The sequence below is a fragment of the Nyctereutes procyonoides genome, unplaced genomic scaffold, assembly GCF_905146905.1.
Source record: "Nyctereutes procyonoides isolate TBG_1078 unplaced genomic scaffold, NYPRO_anot_genome, whole genome shotgun sequence".
NCBI classification, from domain to species: Eukaryota; Metazoa; Chordata; class Mammalia; order Carnivora; family Canidae; genus Nyctereutes; species Nyctereutes procyonoides.
Window position 1 is genome coordinate 24,240,078 of NW_026575121.1, and position 27,792 is coordinate 24,267,869.

The window sequence follows — 27,792 nt, forward strand, 5'->3', positions numbered from 1 at the left end:
TACCCCTATGTGGCCTATGTGCAAAGCCCCAATATTTACCTTTATTTGTAGGTAGCTGGGTGCTATAATACTGCCTTTAGTACCAGCAGTACCTAGCATGGTAACTGTCATAGAGGCTAATATTGCCCAAGCTAATAGAACTTGGTATGTAGCAACTGATGTTGCAAGTGCTTTATTCAATGTTGTTTTCTACATTGATGATTCAGTTCAATTTGTCTTTATGTGGAATGGATCACAAAACACCTTTAATGTCCTTCAGAAGGCTACCCAAATTCCTTGACTATCTGTCGTTTATCGTAGGCCGTAATTTGGAGAAATTTTTGTACTGAGAGAACTAACCTGCTGATGTTGATGATGTTCTCTGGTGGGCTAAGACAAGGGCACTGTCCAAGAAGGACTGGGAGCCCTATTGAGTTATACATGGCAGCAAAAGTGGGCCATTAACACAAACTAGTTACAAAGATGTACAACCCAAGTGATATTCCTTGGTAAATCTGGGAAAGAGCATGATGTCTCATTCTAGGGGAGAGTAGTGCCAAGCTTTTGACTTTTTTGCTCTGGCAAATTAAAAAAGAATCCCAGTAACTGTTGGGCTTATTTGGCTACTAGGGCTCTCACATCCCCATAAAGTAGTTCTGATGGTACCCATCTATTGGGTTACCAGAAAGGCTACTGCCTTTGAGTGGGGCCATAACCAATAGGATGCTCTAGAGGCTTTCTATTCAGCCAGTTAGTCTACCCTTTTTCTGGGCCCTACCAATCTACATTTGCTGTTTGAGTTACAGAAATCTCTTAGTTTACCAATTGGAGACTACTGACAGTTGGAAACTGTAGCAGGTTACTGGCATCTATCAGGCTTTTGAACCTGTAGGCTCCTGGAGTTAGCCGAAAGGGAAAAAGCCTTTGAAGGGCAATTATTGGCCTGTTATTGGGCTTCAGTAGATTCGGAGCACATGACTCATTGTTGTGAAGTAGTTTTACTACCAGATATCCCAATGATGTCACACATCTGAACAAAGGACTCAATTTGTCTGGTAGAGGAAGCTCAGAGATCTCCTCTAGTGAAGTGGAAATAGTACATACAGGATGGGGTGAAACTTGGCCTAACTAGAGTCTTGCAACTTCATGTGTTGGTCTCAGGAATCCACATCTGACATTTGGGCATATCAACAGAGAAGCCACTATCTCCACTGGCCCAGTGGGAACTCAGAGATAGAGACCTCCCTGGACTGTGCACAGGCCTGGTTCTCTTTCCAGTAAAGTTCTACTGGGACAGAATGATGTGTGGCTGCACCCAACCTGAGAGATCTGTCCCTTAATTAGTGCATTAAAAGACATGTGGAACAACAGGCAGAGTTTCATGGGGGTATAGATGGCTTTCCAGGCCACACAGCAAATGTTCCATGTTGATTTCACTGAATCATGGGCTATGGCTAATAGCCTGGTTGTATGGTAAGGTCACTGACAAGCCTCAGACTGGCATATACAAGAGGCATTCCCACCTCCTCTCTGGAGACGAGAGAATTTCATACAATTGGATCTGTTACCAACCAATAGGCTTTCTGTTAACCATGTGGTTATTCACCAGAAAGTTCATTACACACAAAAAGGGAACATATCCAATGGACAGGCCACGTTTGTCAGCTAAACATTGAGAATGAATTGTTCCTGTCCCAGAGCAAGCAAATGTGCTGGGATGCATGGAGGACAGTCCAAGGAAATTCAGACAATCTCCTAAATGGGACCTGTGGACTGCTACTTCTATCAGAAACTGCCAAAACAGCATGTAAAAGCTGTCCTACCACCAGACTCTGGCCAAGGGTTCTAATTCTACTTGGGAAATTTTATGAAACAGTACTTCTCATTTGCCTTGCACATTTGACCAGGCTGTTTGTCCCCTTCTTTCAACTGTACACACTATTTATAGTCATTGACACCCCAGTCTTTATGCTGGGATTCTGCAAGAATCTTCCATCACCTTCAGCCCCTTTCCAAAGATTTGAATGATGGCCCATAAGGATAGCTATTAAATTGCAAGAGATAGAGACAATAACCTCCATTTCCATTTTTCCTTCAGGTGCAGAGTTTGAGTTTTTTTTTTTTTTACCTATAGGAATCTTGAAAAGAATGACCATCACCTTGACGTCTCTAGTTCAAACATTTTCCTTAAGGTGTCCCTGCTACTGTGTTCCAAGTAATCACATGGGATGGACATGTGATATAAAATAGGTTGATTTATTTTTTCCTGGTCCACAAGAAGATCTTAGCCAGAGACTTTGGTTGACCACCTTTGGGTTTAGATCAAGTGTGCTATTCTTGCCCATGGTCCAGGATAGACTGTCCATGTTGCTATTGATGTGGAGGATTCCCTCCAGTTCTGAACTGATAGCATATGAGCACCTTCAGCCCTGAGAGTGTAGATATAGGAGTGGAAGTGGGGAGAGTCTAAATTCTCTTCTCTTTTTCCTATGGGTACCCCATGCGACTTTCTCTTCCCTGAATTCAGAGATACCTGTTCCAGGCAGTTGCCACTGCTCTGAATTTGAATGGCAATTATATATACTACATACATCTTATTCCTACAGATGAGCATCTGATTGTCTTGCCACTATATGCCATATAGAGTGGACATTTCTCTGTGGATCTGTCTGATATCTCAAGTGCCCCAACCTTATTAATATGGACTCAAAGCATTGTTGCACACTGAAATCTGGCATAAGAGTAGTGAAATGTCTCTCTAAAAGTCTACAAACTCCTGTTAGAGATGGGAGTAACCAGAACATCTGGAACAAGGTGTACATCCACCATCAAGGCTCTTTTATTTTTCTTTCCATTAAGTTAGCAAACCTTTCCTCCCTACACGCATCCTCACCCTATTGTGTTTTTGCCACACCTTCGTTGTATATAGATCAATGACACTAATAAAGTAAAATAGTCCGCTACAAAGCTTAGACAGAAAGGCTCTGGGCTGTCTAGAATGGACCCTAATGGATGTGGGACATCTTTCAGAGTAAACTAATAATGGCTCAATTGTTACTTTCAGTTGGCTCATTGTCCTAACTGAACACTTAGACATCTGGTTGCTCGATAGGATATATAGGTTTCCCACAAATCCAATATTTTTTACTTATTATTTAGTGTCTTTATTTTGTTTGGATTCCCTCTAGCTGCCATGTGGCAGGACATCAGCCATAAATGTACTCTTAATCCTATGATTACTCTTATAATCGGTCCTATAATAACATCCCAAGGCAAGGGGAAGGGAGAAAGTCAGGTAGGGGGATTGGTGGCAGTGGAATCAGGCAAGGCCTTATGGTAGTGTTAAGTTCTCCACACATGATCCCACAAGATCTTACTTGCCCTTCTTCGACAAAGACTAAGTTAAAATGTCTTGTTAAAATTACACACACGTACACACATATATATATGTAATGCAATTTATATAAAAAGTTATAGAATTTTCTATTAAGCATTTTTACATAAAAGACCACATTTTATCTACTTGATGTGCCCTAAAACTCTTACTACATAATGATAAATTTAAATCTTTGCTGTAATTTTACTGTTACCACAAATTTATAAGTATTCACAACACAATTGGTCATATTACATGTTTGGAGCTATGGGTAATGCTTTTGGTTGAATTACCATCTATCCATGTTATCACTGACCTTCTAATAATTTTTATGGGATTCCACTAAAATTCAGAGTAATACCTCAATTGACTATAAAGCAAAGTGTTATATTTAGAGAAACAATTTGATATCGAAGTTTCTAACACTAGATGGGAGAGGGAGATTGTAACTTATCATAGGCTAGTAAGTAAGGTATGCAACTTACACAGATGACAATATCTAATGTCTACATAAGAAATAAAACAAATGAGGGTTATAGTGAAGTGTGGAAGATCCCACAGTTATAAGTGGTATATAGATGATTTAAAATCTATCTTGTTTCAGGGATGCCTGGGTGGCTCAGCAGTTGAGTGTCTGCCTTTGGCTCAGGGCATGATCCCCAAATCTCGGGTTTGAGTTCCACATCAGGCTTCCTGCATGGAGCCTGCTTCTCCCTCTGCCTATGTCTCTGTCTCTCTCTCTGTGTGTGTCTATCATGAATAAATAAATAAAATCTTAAAAAAATCTATCTTGTTTCAAAGAAAAATAACCCACATAAATGACAGGTAAAGAATGGGACCCTATCAATCAGGATAGGTAGAAGGAGAGGCAAGCTAGAAAATCCTGACTCCTAATTTTTCCAAACCCTTCTCTTCTAGATTGCAGAACAGTCCCTTCTCACTTGCCACACAAACAAAAAATAAAAAAAGCATATTAAACATAAGCAAATAACAATAACACCAAAAATGTCTGGTTAACCGCAATTCCTTTCCTCACCAACTATCATTGCCGCCAGGTTAAATACCAGAGTGAAGTCTCAGAACTATTTGGAAGAAGTAAAAGCTCTGTTGCAGGAAGAAATAACATTGACAGCAAAGCAATTTCAGGATCTGCGTAGGGTGTGAAAAAGCAGGATGTAATATGTATTGGGATTGACCTTGAGGGTGTGAGGCTAGGGTGGAAGAATGTAGGAGTGAAGAAAATTTATTTATGTTGACCACTCACTCATTATCTGAGATTCAGTATACTGGCTAAGAGTTGATTTTAACAGTGAACATGGAGGCTATCCTGAAGTCTGTAGATGATCGTACTGTAAAGGAGTTGCTAGAACCTTATTAGCACAGTATTGAGGAAAGACAACAGAAATCAGAAGGAGGTAGAAATATTAAAATGGATTATTTGAAAGAACTGAAAATTCTTTCATTTTATGCTTCTGGTAGGACCCAAAAATGATGCTGAAGGGGGCATCATAATGTTAAGAAGGCTGGGGTTAGAAGTGGGAGGCACTATCATCTTCCTGGAATTTAATATCACTGGAAATATGCCAAACTGGAAGAGTCTAGATGGCAGCAATTAATTATCATATGTAAGATGGATATAATAAAAATAAAGAGAGGGAGGCCTGAGATTTAGATTTCCTAGATCCCCAAGAATTTATGGAATTTTGGGGTGAGACTGATGGGTTTTTACTCAGGGCATTTTTTCCTTTGAAGAGGAAGAAAACTTGATAGCTGGGGATAAGAAAGTGAATATTAGCTATTGAAATGACAAATTCTAGTTCCGTACAATTTCTAGACCAATATAGGTTCACAGATTCAGAATCTACTAAATTAAGGGGCAGAATGAGAGCCCTTGAGAAGTATACCACCACAAGTATATATAATAAATTTCCCTCTGATCCTTCCCCCAGTGGATCTGCAGCCTTTGCTAGGATAGACGATCACTGAGATATACCTTTGAGGACTGTTTGATAAGAGATTTATGGTGACATTGAAATGCCATAATGTTTCTTTGGGTATAGTGGGGTCTATAGAAGCTGCCTGAAAATGAAGTTTTGTCTCAGTGTGGGTACAATGGTTCTATAGACCTTCTCTGTGATTATCTTCTGAGATATAGATGTGTAATTAAGATATGCTAACCGCTAGCAGAAATCTCTCATCAATTACCTGATGTGTTAGAACAGTGGTTCTTAAGTTTTTGAATGTATCAGAATCTCCTGGAGGTAGGCCTGGCTACATGATTTGTGAGGCACAATGCAAAGTGAATGTAGAACCTCTTTTATAATGAGCATGAAAAAATGCTATTAAATTACATATAAAGCTTTTTCTTTTCTTCTACTCTCACATTTTATTTGTCTTTGGTGCTTTTTATTTTATTCTAAAAAGTGAAAAATTAATATTCTAAACTACTAGCATGAATTTTACTATTCATCTTTACATTGTACTATGGTAGTTTTAAATGGCAATAGCAGAGAATTGAAGTCATATGCAGAATCACCAAAATTTCAAAATTTTTGAACTCATCTCTGAAGGGTACTTAGAGTTGACCAGAAGAAATAAACACAAGCCAAACTCAGGAAGGATTGGAAGGAGGAAAAATGCATCTCTTAAATCATGAAACCAGGCCTAGGTAGTGTGCTCAGGTATGGGACAACCTTCCTTGTTGCCCAGGGGCATTATTATCCAGCTACTGACTTGAGAAATGCTTTCTTCTCAATTCTCATTATCAGAACAGAACAAAATAAGTTTGTCTTTATTTTTTTTATTTAATTTTATTATTTATTCATGAGACACACAGAGAGAGGCGGGGGGCAGAGGGAGAAGAGAGAGAGAGAGAGAGAGAGAGAGAGAGGCAGAGACACAGAAGGAGAAGCAGGCTCCATGCAGGGAGCATGACGTGGGACTCCATCCTGGGACCCCAGGATCACGCCCTGGGTTGAAGGAAGTTGCTAAACCACTGAGCCACCCAGGGATTCCCCAAAAAGTTTGTCTTTAAACAACAAAGGTGGCAGTACATTTTTATAATCGCAGAACTTCTGTAAAAATGTAACCATTTTCTGTCCCAATAGGGTCTACAAAAACCTTGACTGTCCTGACATTACACAAAGCATCCAGGTAGTCACCCTATTGAGAATATCATGATGCTCATCGGATTTAGTGACTAGGAAGTGGCAAATAATTTGGATAACCTAGCAAGACTCATATGTGTTGGAAGGCAAGGGCTAAATCCTATGAGTTTTAAAGAACCTGCTGTATCTATGAAATTTCCAAAAATCTTATGGTCTGGAGTATAGCAGGAGAACTTCTCTAGATAGTAAGTTAATCCTTCATACATCTAACAAGTGAAAATGAGGCACAAAATTTGTTAGGTTCCCTTGAATTTTTTAAAGTATATAGGAATATTATTCAAATCTGTATGTTGGTTGGCACTCAGTTTCTAATGGGGCTAGAGTATGTGAGTCCCAGTTATTTTATAAGCTTCCCTCCATTTGTAGATCTGACCAGATATTCACTTAGTTCTAGAAGTAGCCATGGTGGATAAGAATGTGGGGAAGACATTCTATCAAGTCTCAGTGATAAAATCATGGTTCCAACTTCTAAAGTTCTGAAGCAAGACCACCGTTTTGCAATCAAGAACTGTTCTCTGTTTGTAAAAACTACTCTTGGAACACTATTGAGCTCAAGTGATGACCGAGGATTTAATCCAGGGATTATGAACATTATTTTGATGTTTTTTTTTAAAGGTTTTTTTTTAATTTTTATTTATTTATGATAGTCACAGAGAGAGAGAGAGAGAGAGAGAGAGAGAGAGAGGTGCAGAGACACAGGCAGAGGGAGAAGCAGGCTCCATGCACCGGGAGCCCGACGTGGGATTCGATCCCGGGTCTCCAGGATCTCGCCCTGGGCCAAAGGCAGGCGCTAAACCGCTGCGCCACCCAGGGATCCCTATTTTGATATTATTAAATCCACAGGATAGTAATCAGAAGTAATCATAGAAACTGTCCACTGGATGGGCAGCCTGGATGGCTCACCAGGTTTAGCACCTGCCTTTGGCCCATGGTGTGAACCTGGAGACCCAGGATTGAGTCCCACGTCAGGCTCCCTGCATGGAGCCTACTTCTCCCTCTGTCTGTGTCTCTGCCTCTGTGTGTGTGTGTGTGTGTGTGTGTGTGTCTCATGAATGAATAAATAAAATCTTAAAAAAAAGAAACTATCCACTGGAGAGTAAAATTTTACAATGGAAGTATTGCACTTAAACCAGGCTTGAGCAGGTTGAAAAGGCACTAATAACTGCATGCCTATTCCTCAACTCATATGTATGGCCTCAAGGGCTCTTTATAATAAGTCTAAGGAAAGGGAAATAATTCAATCCTAGTTTAGGAAAGGGTTGGCATGGTAAACCAGTGCTAGCCAGGACAGTGATGAAAGGAAATCTTTTCATAGGTAGAGCTGTTTATAGTAGACTTGGATGCTTACTTCGTATGAAGAGAGAGAGGGAGATGGTCTAAGTCATACATGGATTTCTGAGTACTGGCAAATAGCTTGACTGGTCGGTGAGAAGCCTGAAAGGAAAAAATGAGTGGCAAAGAGAGGTGGAATAATTTTATATCAACAAATCTCTTGGAGTGATTACAAAGTAAAAATCTTTCTCGAATGCTTGGTAGATAGCATCCATTACGGAGGTGGCTCTCAACATTCAGGTTCACAGTATAACTTAGGCCATGGACATGAGCTATCTTCTTTCCTTAACTACCTCAGTGTTACAATGGGGCCACAAAACTATGACCATAATAGCAAGGATAAAAGTTACACACAGATCTGAAAATATAAGCTCTTCTTCAATAAAGCTGATCTAGTTATATCATTGCTAATTCCTAGTATGTCATAGATTTTTGAAGAATACAAGCTAGCTGGTGGAAAAGTGGGTTTAGGTCCCCCTTCTATGTTGCAGGAAACAGACATTCATATATTCTGGAATAGATACATACTCCGGACATAGGTTTATATCTTTGTCTCCTTAGCCCCATCTAATATCCTGGAGAATTCCTGATCCAATTATATAGGACTGATGAAATTATGACTGACAAATTTCACTTCGAAAAAAGAACCTATTTTATCATAAAGGCAATACAATGATGGCTCCTGATCATGAGATTCATTGATCTTACCATATCACCCATAAACATGTGGCATAAAGAATGAAAGAGTAGCATTTTCAAGGCTTGGCTAAGGCACCAGCTTTGGGCATAGCACCATGGATGATTGAGGCATGGTATTCCAAGATATAGTGTATGCATTTAATCAGTGCTGATATTTAATTCTGCAACTTCAGTTGTTAGAATTCATGGGTAAATTTGAGATTAGCCTCTCTTTCACTGTTACTCCCAGTATCTCACTTGTGAAAGTGTGTTTTACTTCTCTGCAACTTTAGGATTTGTTAGGCAAGAGATCTTGGGTCCTAGCAGAGGGGGCACTTCTGCCCCCTGAGTAGATGCAGTGAGTTTCACTGAACTAGAGTGTGGGACTACTAACTGGCCAAGCAGAGCTAGTTAACACAGTTTTGAAGTAAGAGAAGAGAAATAATGCACAGTGATCCAAATTTGGAGTTTGGGAAACAGAAAATGTGTTGGCAGATATTTTTTTTACCTTGATGGGCAGATCTGAGCCACATTGGGGTTCCACATGCTCTCCTTGGAAGACATTTCTCATTATTAGACTACCAATTGTGTTTGATTGTTAAGCTATAAACAGCTCACAAATGCACTAATTGGTATTTGCTTTCCCTCCTTCTTAGCCTACCTTCCATTTTACCCTCAATTTTGTAATCCTGAGGTTGTATATTCCAATAAAACCTTGACCCATTAGCTTTGTGCTGGGTTCTGTTTTCCAGGTAGAACATAGATCATTCCTCTTTGAAGTGAAGTAATTCAGCAGTAATCTGAATATCACCATAAACACAAACCAATAACTCAAGGAATGTTTACATTTGTGAGCCTGTTACCAAAACCCAAGTTCAGCTGCTCATTGTTAGAAAAACCAATAGTAAAGATACAGGTTTTGATTGGAAAGGAATATGAACTTTATTCAGAGGCTGGCCACCTGGGGCGAAGGTGGGTTCTTGTCTAAAGGCTACCTCCCAGGTTTCTGCCTCGCCCAGAAATTTTAAAGGGTAAAAAGTAAAGAAGTAGGGTGTTGTTACATTTCTTGATTACCTGCAGACTCGATGATGTCAGCTATAGGGTTATCTCAATGCTTGTAAGTTGAGCCAAAAGTTCTAGTTTCTTGATGCCTGGGGTGGTGGTGGGGGAGGGTTGTTCAAGATCTGGTTCCTTGGTACCCTGGGGTTGTGCAAGAGAATCCTGCTCTTTCTGCAAAATGGGGCAAGGTCTACAGATGTGCAAGGGGAGATCAGTAAAGTCATTTGTGTGACCTTAAAAAAGAAAAACATTTTGCTAAAAGATTTCTGGGCTAATCAGAAAGCTAAGCGGGTTTCAAACAGACTTACTGGCCTCTGTGGCCTGGGAATATTCCGGTCCTTTATTCCCCAAGGTCAGTGGGCTGCAAATCTCAAAGAAAGTAAATTAGTTCTGTTACAGATCAAGGGCCTTAAGTCAGGCAGCAAGGAGTGTATAAAACCAGCTACGGTGCTGTTACAAGACACTGTATGCAGACAGGTAAATAGAATGGAAGTAATATTTACAGAGTATTATTATATAGGGAAACTTTAAGTAATTTTATATTATGATGTTTTTGGTCTCATATTTTAATGTCTAATTGTGAATACATAAATAAATGAAAATATTCACCATTTGAAAAATGTCAGGGGTAATATAATTAATATAAATGTAACTAATATTTATTTTACTGTGATAGGCACTTTACTCATATTATCTTATTTGGTTTTATTTCTGTGCATAAGTAATGAGGCTCATAGAGATTAAGGGACTTATCCAAGGATACATACCTAGATTAGTGGTTAATTTAAAACTAGAATGATGTATCTTTAAACCATTCCCCCTTTGTACTTAACTTTGTTTGGGGTGGGATTATATTATCAAAGACTAGGGTAGGTTGATAAATTTCCATGAATGAGTTGGCTAATAAATTAAACAAAATGATGAAGAGTTATAGAAAAGTTATAGAAAATTTGAAAAACAGAACTATATATGATATGGTTGGGGGAGAATGGCAATCCTAGCCAAGGGTAAACAGAAGGGACATTTGGGAAGAGCAAAAGAAAACAAGGTAGAGTAAGCAGAGTGGTATTAGGTGCAAGAGGTTGAATGCCAGCATAAATTTTGATATCAATTTGCAGCTGATTGCCAAATACATCAATGATACCTTTGGTAGAAATGAAGATAGTCAAGAAATGATACCTTTGGTCAAGAAAGGAAGATGGTCAATCTCGGGCACTTGGGTTGCTCAGTAGATTGTCTGCCTTTAGCTCAGATCATGATCCTAGAGTACCAGGTTGGAGTCCTGCATCCAGCCCCATATTGGGCTCCCCACTCAGCAGGGAGTCAGATTTTCCCTCTGAACCTCTCCCCTCTCATGCTCTCTCTCTCAAATAAATACATAAATAAATAAATAAATAAATAAAATATATTTTTTAAAGAAAGACTTTACATCTGTTAAAGTAGGAAAGGTTTTACAAGACTCACTGATTTTGAAGTAATAAGGCATAATATATGGGAACTATTTAGCAAGAAGCTAGAAATAGAAGTTCATGAAAAGGGAAGTTTTGGACAGATAGGATCTGGGGTCTTAATTAGTAGACAAAGACCTTTTATAGTTTGGTCAACACTGCTGATTTAAGGAAAAAGGAAGAAAAGGAGATATTCATGAAACAGAGAAAGCAAGCAAAAGAAAACTTTAAGGACAGTTGAATTAATACACTGAAAAATATAGAAAGTTGAAAGAGAATGAAAACAGAACAAACCCATAGATTTGCTATGAGTGTCCTTAAAGAGCACTTTCAGTCAAGTGGTGGGTATAGAAGCTTCATAAAGGCCTAATAGTGAATTTAGTGCTAGCAGAAGCAGAACACTATTTAGAGAACTACAGTGCTAGAGAAAGAGAATTCAATACCGTGGTTTTACAATACTTTTTTTTTTTTTAAGATAAGACCCATTTACTCGACTATATCTTTAATAATTATCTCAAACCTGGAACAACTTAGGTGTTTAATATAGTTGTTTTGTTTTGTTTTAGAATAAATACTTGTTTGGAGCCTCTTGGAAAGCAGAGGGAGGAGACTCTTGAGAATACAATCATAAGAAGAGAATTCAAATGAGCATAAGGAAAAAACAGAAGCAAATGAGATCATTAAAAAAAAAATCTTCCTATAAGAGGGATAGTGATCATTTTAACCAAAACTTAAAAAAATGAACTTGTCCGTATTTTAAAATGAATCTCTGGGGGCATCCAAGGGGCTCAGTTGGTTTGGCCTTGGCTCTTGATTTCCTCTATGTCTGGTCTCAGGGTGGTGGGATCAGAGCCCTTGCTGGGCTCTGAGCTCTCTGTTGAGTCAGCTTGTTCTTCTCCCTAACCCCAATTGTGCACTCTCTCTTTCTAAAATAAATAAACAAATAAATAAAATCTTTATAAATAAATAAATAATAAATAAAATTAATCTTTTGACTTTAGTCCTGAGATTTCATTACGAGACACATGTAGAATTCTGAAAGATGGAGAGTAAATAAAAATGAAAGTACACAGACCAACAAAGAAATAAAATGAAAAGAGCAGCCATAATCTAAGAAACACAATATTAGATAAAATACAGATTACAATATTTGACTGATCCCTAGTGGGCTTGTATCAAAGATTATGATATTATTTCTTAAGTTTTTCATTCACATTTAAAGGAATGTTCACTACTTTCTGTGATGAGCACCAGGTGTTGTATGGAAGTGATGAATCAATATATTGTATACCTGGAACTAATACTACACTGTATATTAACTAACTGGAATTTAAATAAAAACTTGAAAAAAAAACAATGCTTAATGTATGCCCTATATATTTAAGGAGAAATACTGAAAGTTATCAGGAACTACCATGTTTTGTTTAGTTTTTATAAAAGAAATATAATCGCTATATTGTATATATAAAAGTGAGATTTTTATTTTGAAAGTGATCACTAAAAATAGACTTGATAAAATATTTATGAGAATAATTTTATATTCATTATTTCATGAGAAAAATTAATTAATTATAGAGGTTGAAACTTTGCTGAAGTTGAGAAATATGAAAGTACAAGAATCCCTTACAAAGTTACCTTGTTTAAATTTTATGAGTTAGGCAGAGATGAAATGATCATTATAAAGATTCTCACCTTGAGAATGATAGAATCTGAATATTAGAAGAAATGTACATGGATTTCACCTAGATTCTTACTGTGCAAAACCCTTCTTCAGTCTCCTGATAAGTCTCCAACATTCCTCATCCCTCCCATCAAAAGGAACTTTCTACCAGTTGAAGGAGCTGACACGGAATTTACAAAAATCTTTACATTGAATGCAGATAATTTCCCATGCATCTTACTCCTACTGCTCCTGGTACCATATGAGGACAGAACTCCATACGATATTAAGTAACTCACAGTTTACACATATGCTCCCAATAACTCTAAAAAGTCGAAACCTTTTTGGCCATCCATGTTCACCTTTTGAGGAAACTCAGGCACAGAGAGTAAAATAGTCTAAGTTCACACAACTTGTGTGTGTGGTTGGGAAAGGCTTCACAAGGTTTTCATTCTGGCTTCAGGATTCACATTTAATCACTAAGTCATGTTGTCTCTCTGCAAGGCTTAAATAAAATACTGCTGAACTACATTGGATTTGTACCAATTATCATAATACAATTTCTTTAATTTGGGGAGAAGGTTTACCACCAATAGTTCATAGTTCATCTGTTCTCTATGATCACTCACTCCCATAGCTATTATATAGTTTCTGAAATAATGGAATGCCTTACTAAGAATAACTAGAAAAAATAAAACTGACTACCTCATGGATATCCAGAAAAGGAAATTGAGAGAACAATTAAAATTACTTTTCTTACAGTCTTCCTATGTTGAGTAAATTCATTTTTTTCCCTACCTCTAAACCCCATAAAACACATAAAAACAATTATCTGGGTTGGTTCAGATTCAAGTTTGTATAATGTCCATCAGAAGTCTCCAAGTAATGATCTTGCTTAATGCCACAGAATGTGAATAGAATCTAAAATTGAATTTTCAAGTATGGTGTGCAGACCATGTGTTTACCAATGGTAACAATGTCGATAATATGGCAATACTGTTTGATTTTCATAAATTTTAATCACTATCCTTTAATTTTTAATTCAGTTTTTAGAATCATCTGTGAAGGAGAGAACACCATGCACTGCAACTAGGGGGTGATCTTTCTTCTGTTTATGTTCTAAATTGGCCAAATCCTGGGACTGGTTACATATCATTTGTAGTTATTAATATTGAAAATTGAACATGGTGATTTCTCTTTACCATATATTTAAAAGCATTTATTGATTATAGACTCTGTGATAGGACTTTATGTTTAAAAGTAATAAGCCTTTGATTTCAATTGGCCTAGCACATATAAAAGTCTCAGATTCCTGTGATTAATTCTGTCATTTGAGATGTTTGCAACTATGATGAACTTGGGATTTCATACTTTGTATTTTTAAGATACTGAATATATTATTTAATACTAAACTTGATGAGGTGGATGGTATGATTACTCCTTTTTAGTAGGTCAGAAAAGTGAGTCACAATAAGATTTCTTGTCTTGAACAGTTTTTGGAGACTGCTTATATTAAAAATCTGGGGCTCCTAGGTGGCTCAGTCAGTTAAGCTCTGACTCTTGATATCAGTTCAGGTCATGATTTCAGGGTCATAGGATTGAGCCCTGCATGGGGCTCAGCATTCAATGTGGAGTCTACTTGAGATTCTTTCCCTCTGCCCCTCCCCTAGCTTTTGCTCTCTCTCTGTCTCTCTCAAATAAATAAATAAATAAATAAATAAATAAATAAATAAAATCTTTAACAACAACAACAACAAAATCCAGGGAGTATCCTTGCAAAGTCCACATTCTTAATCAAATGCTATCTATTTGTTAAAATAATCACTGATAAATGGTTGGGAGTAGAATACTAGAATAAGTTAAGTCAATGTTTTACAAATTTACACTATCACAGCAACCCAGAAGATCATTTAACATGATTGCCACACTAATTAACTGATGCCCCTAGATTAACCCTGGATACCAAAATCTCCCAAGGAACTTAAATGAATGGCAGACAAGAATCTTGATCAGCAAAGTGGTCTCACATAGTGAATTTTTAATAGGTAAATATACTATGTGTTTTCTTTCCTTCTTAACATCCCATGAGAACTGTCATTTATTAAGCAGTCACCAAAGTTCCACAGGATTCACTTAATAAGTATATGACAAGACTGGACATTTTAATTACAGAAATGAGACTATTACTGTGACTCAAGATTCCTGGGGGAAATTTTATTAGTTAAAAGTCATCAGAAGAATCATGGTACCTGTTTTTTATTTTATTCAGTGGGGCAGGGAAAGGGAGACTCACGAAGTACACTGACAGGGACATTGTAAGGAAAATCTATATGTTTTTATTGTCTCTTCATGACCAAATTGATCAATGTATGGGGGGTATTTTTAAATAAATATGTAGGAAAAAAGAAAATGTAGGAAAATAGGGTTACAATGAAACACTTAAAAGTAATCATCTTATAATGATGATATTTTGAGTGATTTCCTTTTTATTATTTTTGCTTAGTTTTAGATTCTCTAAATTTTCTGGAATTAATATTTTTTAATATTGAGAAAAAATTATAATCTTTGAACTGTAATTGTATAGCCTTTATCATGGATACAAAACCCTTTTAAATATGGTTTCGTTCTTATTCACTCATTCTCTTTGTTACTGAAATTGAATGCTAACAAAAGAGGTAAAATTTCTATCCTGATTTTCATACATGGTACTTCATTTGTAGTGAAAATTTATTTGATTGTAGTTTTTTTTAAGATTTATTTATTTATTCATGAGAGACACAGAGAGAAAAAGGCAGAGTCACAGGCAGAGGGAGAAGCAGGTTCCATGCAGGGAGCCTGATGTAGGACTCAATCCCGGGACTCCAGGATCATGCCCTGGGTCGAAGGCAGGCGCTAAATGCTGAGCCACCCAGGGATCCCTTGATTGTAGTTGTTACACATGATTTGAGCATCTTGCTCCATCTTATCAAGTTTACATAAATAATATAACTCTTGATGGACTATATATATATATATATATAAATATGTATTTAATATATGTATTTCATATTCACATATGTATTTCATATTTAGTTTAAGGCAGGCACTAAAATACTGAGCCACCCAGGGATCCAATATTTGACCTTTTAAAGTATTAAATAAATGTATCATTTTCACAGATTCACAATGACTCCCTAAGCTACAAGTAGGTCTTCTATACTGGCAATTAAAATACCATGAGCAGTGTTGACACTGGCATTGGAAGTTTCCAAAATGGCAAACATCTATGATAATATTCTAAACAGGAGATAATTACATTATTTCTTCTATTACATGGTAATTGTATTCTTCAAAAAAAAATCCCTGGAAATATTTAATTCATATAAAATACTAAAAATATTTTGTGTATATGTAAATGTTACTCTTAGATTCAAATAATTCTGAGTAGCTGATCTACTTACATTAATGCTTGGTTAGACATTTGAAAGTCATGGGTGGAAATAGACAATTCTACATTTTGGACAACTAACAGTGTTTCAGGAATATTAGTTACAGTGTAAATGCAGATTTTCTGGGAAAAATTAGACAGGATAGAGAATGTGGCTATAACCAGCAACATGCTGATTTGATGAAATAGAAACTGTAAAGAATATTTGGGGGCCTTGTAAGGAGTTGGGGCTTTATACTGCAGGGAATGGAAAACCGATTCCAGAATTCCCAGCTTTTTACATAGAAATATTATATTAGCAGGATATAGGATAAATTACAATAAAGCAAAGTGAGGAAAATTTTGAAGGGATTTCAGAATAAGAAGTGAGGTCCCAGTTTGAGATGTGATTTGCAAATAACTATTGAAGCCATAGGCCATGGAAGTACTCAGTGAATATATATTAGTAAAAGAAGAGTAAAAAGACTGGAACCCTCGGGGTGAAGGGCAGAGGGATGGTGAGAGTAGCCAAGGAAAAACACTGAGAAACATTTTCAGAAAATAAGGAGAATGAGAAGTTAAAGCTTAAAATGTAATTATCAGTATTTAGTGTTGTTTAAGTTTGATTATGGTGAAGAAATGGTGTATGAGAAGTGTTGACATAGAATTTGTTCCTTGGGCAGTTCTCTTTTTCCTTCTGTGGTATGATTCAACATTTCAGTCAATTCTATAAACAGAGAAGTATAACAATTACATAGTTTATTTATTCCCTAAATTTGGTATGGGAAAAATTTGAGAAAAAATATTTCACTAAGATAAAAAAATTCTTTGTTGACAAATAAAATGTAATATATACAATTTATGAGTTATTACATGTTTCAACAAGTATAACTTGTATAATTACACAATGTTGAAAAACAATGCACATTCGTTACACCAGCTGATTGAGGCATCAATTTCTAAAGTCATAGGGGATATTGGTTTATATTATTCTTGTTTCCATTGACAAATAAAGGCTGAACAATATAATAAGTGAATTCCTGTTTATCAATATTTCTTCCAAATTGGTCATATAATGTAAAATTGATTACAGTATTTTGCCTATAATTTTACAGTATTAAAATAGATATTTGTATTTTTTAGACTATATTTTCTCTACACATTCAAAATATTACTTAAAATAACTAACAATACATTAATGTACTTGCATGATACAAATCGCTAAAAGTACTCATTCTATTTATGGTAAATCCTGGCTCCTAAATATGGCTTCAATTAAACTATGACAACTAATTATTTACTTACATTATATATAATATTATATAACTATATAATAGAATGATATATTAGAATGGTTGATATTTCACTGGATGTTTAAGAGAGAGAAAAGAAAAAAGAAAAGAAAGGAATAAAACTGCAAGTTAGATGCTTACTTATATTTTAGCTCAGAGGAAATCTTAACTGTCTAATTTATGGCAGAACTTGTGCAGAATAAGCATACTTTGAAGTGCACGGAGAATTTATTCAAAAATGAATCTACATCCACATAAATAATGTTTCTGGAGTGAAAATATAACACAGTTGTAAAATATTTCACATAATATTATTCCAAAGAATTTTCTTTCAAAATTACAATATAAGGGAGGTTAAACAGCAAATACCTCCAGTAAAGAAAAGAAAGGTCAAAAATATATAAAAAATTATATCGTTATTAAAGCAGAACATATATTCAGACTTGGCAGCCTTTATTGTTGGAGGGAGTTTAAAAAAAAAAAAAAACTTATCTTTAGGTCCAGATGTTTTCTCATTACTATCGAAATATTTTCCCAATAGTTTATCAAATATCAATGATATAAATTATAAAAATGTTCCTATTCATTCCATGAATGACATTGCATGTCTTAGAAATAATTTCTAGAAGATTTTTAATGGAATAAAAGTTTCTATATTTTAAGACACAACAATGTAATGAAGATGAAACACACAATTGCATTATAAAGCACTCTGAATTTATGAAAAGCATTTTATGAAGCTTGTAAAAACAATGTATTAAATCCAGAAATGATCAGTAATTGATGTGTTACTATATTAATTTTATTCATTGCTATTGTTCTTATTTTCTTTTCTTTTCTTTTCTTTTCTTTTCTTTTCTTTTCTTTTCTTTTCTTTTCTTTTCTTTTCTTTTCGCAAGCCTCATATGAGGCATTGAGTCAACCGTGAAGTCTTTCTTATGTTCCTTAGTCGAGAGTCCCCTAGCTTTGTGGTCTCCAAATAGTGTGGCCAATCCTACTGCACAGAAAACTTTTTCTCCTAGAAAAAAATGTTCATATTTAACATTGCCTCACCATCTGTAACAAGGTATCTCAATGGCAAAGCTCTTAAAGTATATTTACTGAACTATTTTGGCCTCCAAAACTTAAAAGGATTTCATAAATTTCCAATGTTTGCAAGCAACATACTGAATGGCCAATGTACCACAGATAAAGAATTTCATTCTAAGTTAAAAATATGAAAACATCTGTCAGCGGGGAATATGGTGGTAAAGTAGGAGGACTTCATCCCACAAACATAACTATATAACATTCAAATTATCCAAAATACCCCAGAAATCAACTAGAAGACTAGCAGAACAAACTCCACAACTTAAGGTAGAGAAGAGGACACACTGAAGATGGTAAGAAATGTGGACATGTGGTTTTGAAGAGAAATGGATAGTGGCTGCTGTGATGGGGAAGGAGCCTAGTTCATGGAGAAGGGTAAGATTAAAACTAGCTCACAGAAAAGCTAAATACGGAAAATGAATCCCCATCTCAGTTGGCTTGGAAAGCAAGAGGGGCCAAATTTATGAGTTTTTGCAACCAGTGGGGCTTAAACCCTGGAGTGCTTAAGGTCAGCAGGCAGTCTTGGGTAGTGCCCAGAGGCATTGGGGTTGCTTTCTGATAGAATGCAGGGCTAACATCCTGCTGACATATAGCACAGAAACAGTGATCTGAAGAGTGCCTGGGGCACACAGTAGGGATGTATTTGCTCATCTCAAAACATGTTTCAGGCAGCATTCACAGAGTGGACCATCAAGGAACAAAGAAACTGGCAGGAGCGATTTCCCTCCCCTCCTGCATAGCATAAACATAGAACCAACTGCAGGAACCAAACCTGCGTATACCAAGCCCCTCCTCTACCCCCTACCCTCATGCTCTGGAAAAACTGCCCCTCCTAGTCATGATTGCTTCAGTCCCAGCAAAGCTGGCCCCCTCCACCAAAGGACCAGCCCAAATCTCTACTCATACCACATCTTCCAACCAGAGTTTTGTTACACCTCAATACTGGCAGCAGTAGTGACAGGTCTTATTTCACAAGCAGACCAAAGCACACATAGTTAAAATGTGCCACATTCAGGTAAGGGACCAAACACTGCCCACAACAGGCAAAGTGAGCGTCTGCAGATGACTGGCCTGAAAGATAAACCAGAACATAAGAGCAGAGCACATACAGCATATAGTAGATACATTCCCTGAAGCACCAAGGCCTGGGGAGAAGGGGACAATGCACTTCAGGGCACTACAGGACCTTTCTTCATAAGATCATTAGTGTCAAAAACAGGAGACATAGATAACTTTCCTAACACAGAGAAGCAGGCACAGAGACTTAGACAAAATGAGAAGACAGAGGAATTTGTCCCAAATGAAAGAACAGCAAGATCACAGACATTTATGTGTAACAGATACAAGTAACATGTCTGATAGAGAATTTAAAGTAATGATCATAAAAAAATAAAAAATAAAGTAATGATCATAAAGATATTCACTGGTTTTGAGAACAGAGTGAAAGACATAGTGAGACCATTAACACAGAAATAAAGAATAACTTAGTAGAGATAAAGAGCTCAATAAACAAAATGAGAAACAAGATTGATGGAATGAATAACAGCCTGGAAGAAGCAAAAGAACAAATTAATGACCTAGAAGACAGAGTAATAGAAGGTAATCACCTGAACAAAAAAGAAAAAAAAAGAATCATGCAAAATGAGAATAGAGAGTGACTGCATCAAATGTAATAATATTTGAATTATTGGAGTCCTAGAAGAAGAGAGAGAAAAGGGGGTAGAAAATTTGTTTCTGTTTTTAAAGATTTATTTATTCATAAAGACACAGAAAGAGAGAGGCAGAGACACAGGCAGAGGGCGAGGCAGGCTCCATGCAGGGAGCCCGATGTGGGACTCGATCCCGGGACTCCAGGATCATGTCCTGGGCCAAAGGCAGGCACTAAACTGCTAAGCCACCCAGGCATCCGTAGAAAATTTATTTGAAGAGATAATAGCTGAAGGCTTCCTTGATCTGAGGAAAGATATCCAGAACCAGGAGGCCCAAAGAACCCCCCACAAATTCGATAAAAGCAGAGCCACACCAACATATTATGATTAAAATGGCAAACTATAGTGATAAAGAAAGAAAATTTAAAAGTAATGAGACAGGGGCACCTGGGTGGCTCAGTGGTTTAGTGTCTCCCTTTGACTCTGATCATGATCCTGTGGTCCTGGGATCAAGTCCTGAATCAGGCTCCCTGTGGGAGTCTGCTTCTCCCTCTGCCTATGTCTCTGCCTCTCTCTCTGTGTCTCTCATGAATAAATAAATAAAATCTTAAAAAAATAAAATAAAATAAAATAAAAGCAGTGAGACAAAAGAAGACAGTTACATGTAAAGGAAACTCCCATAAGGCTATCAGCGTTGTTTTGTTTTATTTTGTTTTTTAGCAGAATCTTTCAAAGCCAGAAGAGAGTGGCATGATATATTCAAATTGCTGAATGGGAAAAATCTGCAGTCAAGAATACTTTATCCAGTAATAGAAGGAGAAATAAAGAGTTTCCCAGACAAACAGAAAGGAGTTTATGACCATTAAACCATTCCTGCAAGAAATATTAAAGGGTATCTTTGAGTGGAAAGGAAAGAACAAAAGTGACAGTGTGAAGGTAGGAAAGAAAAAGTAGTAAAAAAAAAAAAAGAATATTTCTGTAAAATATCAATCAAGGAACTCACAAAATAAAAAGATGTAAAATATAACACCATATACCTAAAACGTGGGGAGAAGAAGAAAGAATGATTTCAAAATTAAGTGACCATCAATTTAATATAGATTGCTCTATGCAGAAAATGTTATACAAACCTAATGATAACCACAAATCAAAAACCACTAATAAGTATACAAAAAGTAAAGAGAAAGGAATCCAAATATATCACTAAAGAAAACCAGCAAACCACAAAAGAGGGAAAAACAAGAAAGGATCAGAAAAATCTTTAGAAACAACCACAGAACAGGCAATAAAATGACAATAAAGACATATCTAGCAATAACTACTTTGAATGTAAATGGACTAAACACTCCAATCAAAAGACCTAGGGAGACAGAATGGATAAAAACAAACAAACAAACAAACAAAAAAAAAAACAACCAAACAAAAAACAAGCCCCAGCTATATGCTGCCTACAAGAGACTAATTTTAGACCTTTTTATATTTTTTTTGAAGATTTTAATTATTTATTCATGAGACAAAGAGAGAGAGAGAGAGAGAGACAGAGACAGAGACAGAGAGAGAGAGAGAGAGAGGCAGAGACACAGGCAGAGAGAGAAGCAGGCTCCATGCAGGGAGCCTGATGTGGGACCCGATCCCAGGTCTCCAGGATCAGGCCCTGGGCTGAAGGCGGTGCTAAACCGCTGAGCCACCCGGGGTTGCCCTAAAATAGATTTTATTTTATTTTGTTTTATTTTTTAATTTTTTCCTAAAATAGATTTTAAAACAAAGATTGTAACAAGAGACAAAGAAGGACATTATATAGCAATAAAAGGGATAATCCAACAAGTAGATGTAACAATTGTAAATATCTATGCACCCAACAGGGGAGCATTCAAATACATAGCAAACGTAAAGAAACTAAAGTTAAAAAAAATATAAAGGAACTAAAAAGTTTGGAGTATAATTTGGTCATGTTCTCTCTCTTTCTATATAGGTATATATTCACTCACACACCTAACTAAACTCAGGCATACAGATGTATGCATATGCACAAACACATGTATACACAAAACCATTTTTCTGTTATATATAGTTTTCTGCAAAGTTTTTTATTTTCCCTTTAGTATGACATTACATCCCAGATATCTTTTGATGTCAATAAATTATCCTTCTATCACATAGTGGTAGCAGCATAACACTATATTTTACTTCATGTGTGAGGCTTACAGATGTTTAGGTAGTCATTTTGGTGATTTACTTTGCTAAGATGTCTGAAGTGTACTTTCCTGCCTATCTATACTACCTGTATTTTAGTAGCACTGATTTCTAAAATTGGGATTGATTTTCTGTGGGGCACAGCATACCTCATATTTTAATCAGTATGGCCAAATTGCTTCCAGAATTTACCTTTTTTGAAAAGATTTTACTTACTCACTTGAGAGAGAGAATGAGTGGCGGTGAGAGGTATATGGAAAGGGAGAAGCAGACTCCTCGCTGAGTAGGTAGCCCAGTGTGGCAAGGACCTGGAAAGGACCGAGGACCTGGAAATCATGACCTGAACTGGAGGCAGATGCTTAAGCATCTGAGCCACACAGGCACCTCTAGAATTTACATTGTGAAGAACCATGATTGAAATACTGAATTTTACTTCACCTTCCCAATAATGACTATTATTAGACTTACTTTTTATTGATTTAGTTTTGATAACCTTATAGGAGGAAAGAAAAATAGCATGTTTTGCTCTAATTCTCATTTATTTAATTAGCACTACATTTTAGTACTATGGCTTCCTGGGTTCTTGTGTTTTGCCACTTTTTTTGTCTTTAAAGATTTTATTTATTCAAGAGAGACACAGAGGGGATCCCTGGGTGGCGCAGCGGTTTGGTGCCTGGCTTTGGCCCAGGGCGCAATCCTGGAGACCCGGGATCGAATCCCACATCGGGCTCCCGGTGCATGGAGCCTGCTTCTCCCTCTGCCTGTGTCTCTGCCTCTCTCTCTCTCTCTGTGTGTGACTATCATAAATAAATAAAAATTAAAAAAAAAGAGAGAGAGACACAGAGACAGAAGCAGAGACATAGGCAGAGGGAGAAGCAGGCTCCCTCAGGGATCCCAATGTGGGACTCAATCCTGGGACCCCAGGATCTTGCCCTGAGACAAAGGCAGACACTCAACCATGGAACCACCCCCTCATTCCATTTTGCCACATTTTTAATTGGTTGACTTGTTTATTAAACAATAACTTGTAAATTTGGTTCATATTATTAAGAGTAATCTTTTTTTTATTACATGTTTTAAGTATTTTCTCCCAAAATGCCACTTGTATTTTGTATCAGCATGGATTTTTACATGCAGTATGTTTTTTAACTGGCCATGAAATTGAATTCTGCATGAGGTAGAAACAAAGTAAATGACTTATTTATTTGTTTACTTTCCTTGCTTTGCTGGCACTTCAGAAAAAGATATTTTTATATAGCCAGCTTATGTCAGCTAATTGCAGATGTTTTTGATAACTGGACTCCTTACATGAAACCACAAATCTAATATAGTTTAGAGTCAACCACAACACTACAATGTAATTAAAGGTCAGGCTCAACTGGACTTAGTGTCTAATCTCATCAGGTGCTTTCTGCCTCTGTCACATTTCTGAAATCCTCCTTTCTAAGAGTCTAAATGCAGCCATCTCCTAAAGAGATTATTGCGGTGGCCTATAGCAATTCTCCCGTCTAGGGTATCCTTCCTCCAATCAATTAACTATATTCTCCTCTCTCTCTCATCTCTGTGAGACACCATTTGTAGAATTTTCATACCTAAAAGCTTTCAAAGTCTCCCATTCAATTATAGGAGAAATATTCAAGTTGTTTATTATGATGACAAAGTCCCTTCAGAGTTAATCATCCACTAATTTTCCAGTTTTTTATTTTACACTATTTCTCACATGTTCCATAATCAAACATACAAACTATTCACAATTCTGAGCAATATTTTGTACCTCTATGAATTTTGGAAATACAACTTCTATGTCTTAGAAGTATGTATCTGAACTATAAAAATGGAAGAAATGGCCAAACTTGTCTTGCACCATTGTGGGTTAAGTTGGCATTTTGCCTGAGGAGTAACAGGTATCAAAGGGTTGGCTATTCTCCTTTTCAATGTTACAGTCAATAAAAAAGAGCTCTGAAAGAAAAAAAAGAAAAGAAAAGAAAAGAAAAGGAAAGAGAAAGAGAAAAGAAAAGAGAAAAGAAAAGAAAAAGAAAAGAAAAGAAAAGAAAAGAGAAAAGAGTTCTGGATCTTTATATTTATGTCCTTCATTTATTTGTAGAGTCTGTGCTTGTTATAGATGATGATGATGATGATGATGATAGTGATGATGATAGTTAGTATCGAATGGAAACATTTGTATCTGGTATGTAGGACTGACTGTCCAGAACAGATGCTGCCAATTTTCCCTAACTGATTTCCTCTTTTTTTTTTTTATATATGGAACACTTCATGAATTTGCATGTCATCCTTGCACAGGGGCCATGTTAATCTTCTCTTTATTATTTCAATTTTACTACATGTGCTGCCCAAGTAAGCACTGATTCCTCTTTTCTACCTGACATAGTTTGAATTTTGTCCATGGACTTTAAACTTGTTGATTATATTATTGATTTGTGGGTTTTTTTCAGCTGTGAAGTTGCTTAAGATAAATAAGAAATGCATACTAGGTACATTAGGGACACCAATTTTCTGTACAAATAGATGAAATCTAATGACACAGCAAGGGCTCTGTAAGAAGGTCTTACAGTAAGTTCAGAGGAGTGTCCTGAGACTTCAACTCAGTCTAGTAAGCAAGTCAAGGCAACTTGAAGCAATCTTCATAGCCCACTGTCCAAAACAGTGTTGCAGATATTTCTGTTCTCTTTTTGGTCCTGCTTCATCCTTAAGATTAAGTTATAATTGGTCCAAAAAAAAAAGGTTGAATATGTTTCTTTTAGTCCTGCTTCTTCCAGTATTTTAATTTAACTGATAGAACATAAATGAGGCACCCTCATTTTTCTTATGGCCTAGCCATGTCCTTTCATATCTCCAAATATCTCCAAAGTAGAATTTACTTTTTGCACACAACCCACCTGCTTGTATAATCATATAAACTAAGGAGATATATGTCAAATTGGTGATTCCCTTTTACATTGGACCTAATTTTTAATTGATTTGGCAGTTTTTCTTCAGAATTTAAATTATTCAGTTATTATAATTCACTGGTTCAAATGCAGATGAATTTTCTTCTTTATTCCATGTTTTTCCATTCATTATGGACTTATGAATGGAAAAGAGTTATGAAAACAGTGCTTACTGTCTTTATCAGAATTCCCATTCATTTAAAATGTATGTGAGCTTGCCTATCTCTAAATTTTGGAAGACAATTAGTGAATCCTAAGTTAACTCCATTGTAACAGAAAACTAAGAAAGTAAATAAATGTTTAAAGACATAAAACATTAGTTCGTCTGTAGTTTACAGTGTTATTTTAACTGTTATATTTATATATATATATTTATATATATAAATATATATATATATTTATATATATATTTAACTGTTATATTCAGGCAGAACCCAATGAATCGATATAATGAAAGTGACAATCCTAATTAATATCACCATGAAGGACTAGGCAACATTATTTCACACACATAAGAAAGTAAATGAGTAAAAAAAATTAAGAACGCTAAGTTGATGAGTAATATAATAGGCATAAGTGGATTTTCTTGGGTATTTGTGTTTGTTTAGACATGTTCTTAGAAAATATTAGATTTTGATATACATTTATGACTTTCTTGAGCTCTTTATTTTGTGGAGATATACATACAGATAGGAGAAACAGACTCCATGCAGGGAGCCCGAAGTGGGACTCAATCCCGGGACTCTGGGATCATGCTCTGAGCAGAAGGCAGACACTCAACCACTGAGCCACCCAGGCATCCCTGTTCATTGAATTTTTCATTCACAAATGTTCTTTGGAGAAAAAGAGAGAGGTCAGCAAACATTAACTGTTTGTCCACATATTATCTCTGACACAAAACCCCTCACAAACATTAATTCTCCTCTGTATGCACTCATAAAGTAAAGGGTGCACATGAAATAAACAGGAACATTAAATATACAAATACTTTAGCAGTCATAAATGTTAACCCTATCCCATTTAAGCATATTCATAAGTCTATTTCTGCATAACAATTAATGCCTCATGCTGTTTCAGCACCAACTTGGCAGATAATGAGACTCCTGTATATGAAAATGTAAATGATTTTACTGACCAAGTAACAAGGGACATATATTTATTTTCCATAAAACAACCTCGCCAGTAGGGTAGCAATTGCGAAAATTTTCTTTGGAATAAATTAAAAACCTCTTTCCTCAGTAAAAAGAAACATTACTGAACACCTTACTAGAAATCTGGTAAGATAAATTTACACAGCAGGTCAAGTCACTCCTATTGTCAGCAACATGATTTATAATGCCTGTGTCTTGTAGGACATCTATTAATACAGATATAATCCTATAATCCCTATCCGTCAATGTGAGTACAATAATAGGGTTTCTGTTCAGTGGATCTCAATCTTGCAAAAGCAATGTTTTAGGTATTTCAAATGAGCATTTGCTACATAAATGTTAGTGTATATGGACTGAGAATTGGTATAACTGAATTAATTCAGGCTTATAATTATATCTGAAACTGTTTCAAAGTATTCCAAATCCATGTAACAGATCTCTCTTAAAGTTCTGTCCTCCCTATCTGTTGAAACTTGGTCACATTTCAAACTCAGTGTGAAGACAGCCTCCATGTCCTAACCCTGTTCCTGTTCTTTCTTTTTCTCAAATACTGTGTGGGTTTTATTCCCCCTTTTTCCCCATTCATTGGCTTACCCAATTATTCATTAGTTTGTCCAATCATTCCATCAAAACAATATTTTTTCAAGTTTTAGGTGAGGTATACTAGTAGCCTCTAACTTTTTAAAAAATAATTTCTTATGGAGATTAGGAATTAATACACATAAAAATGTAGTAATTTCTACAACCGATAAAAGGTCAAGTTTACAGGAAAGCATAGGAAAAGTTTTTGGGGTGATTAGGAGATATGTAAGGGAACATTTTACTTAAATTATATTTTAAGGTTGAAAATTAAATTGAAATTTTGAGAATACATACAGGAAAAGTGAAAGGCTTAGGTTAGGAGAATAATGCATAAGGACACAGCAATGAAATATCATGGAGTGGTATAGAGCTACAAGTAATGAATATGGCAGGGTAGCAGAAAGGCACAAGGAAATCTGGTAATGTGACTGGAAAAGAAAGTAGGCACTAGATTATAACATTACTATATGCTTACAGTTTACACTTATAACTGGGGAAACCATTAAAGAATATTTAGCTGCCAATAGATTTAATCACATTTGGATTTAAGGAAATTAACCATGTAACTAAAGAAAAGTAAATAATAAAATGCTATTTTATCTCTGCTGAAAATCTATGATTTAATACAATTTTTATAAAGCTTGAGAATGGGGCACCTTGGTGGCTCAGTCGGCTAAGCATGTACCTATGGTTCAGGTCATGATCTCCAGGTCCTGGGATTGAGGCCCATGTGGGGCTCCATGCTCATAGGGGACCCTACTTTCCCTCTTCTCCACACCCTGC

At 36.2% G+C, this 27,792-nt stretch overlaps 1 protein-coding gene and 1 non-coding gene across 3 annotated transcripts in view; both read right to left on the bottom strand.

Moving 5' to 3' along the window:
• KLHL1 (kelch like family member 1) overlaps positions 1–27,792 on the bottom strand; it is a 363,304-nt gene that overhangs the window by 148,468 nt on the left and 187,044 nt on the right. The window lies entirely within an intron of this gene.
• Positions 24,585–24,691, bottom strand: LOC129516702 (U6 spliceosomal RNA). The gene has a single exon (XR_008665835.1). It is a non-coding gene; the product is annotated as a U6 spliceosomal RNA (small nuclear RNA).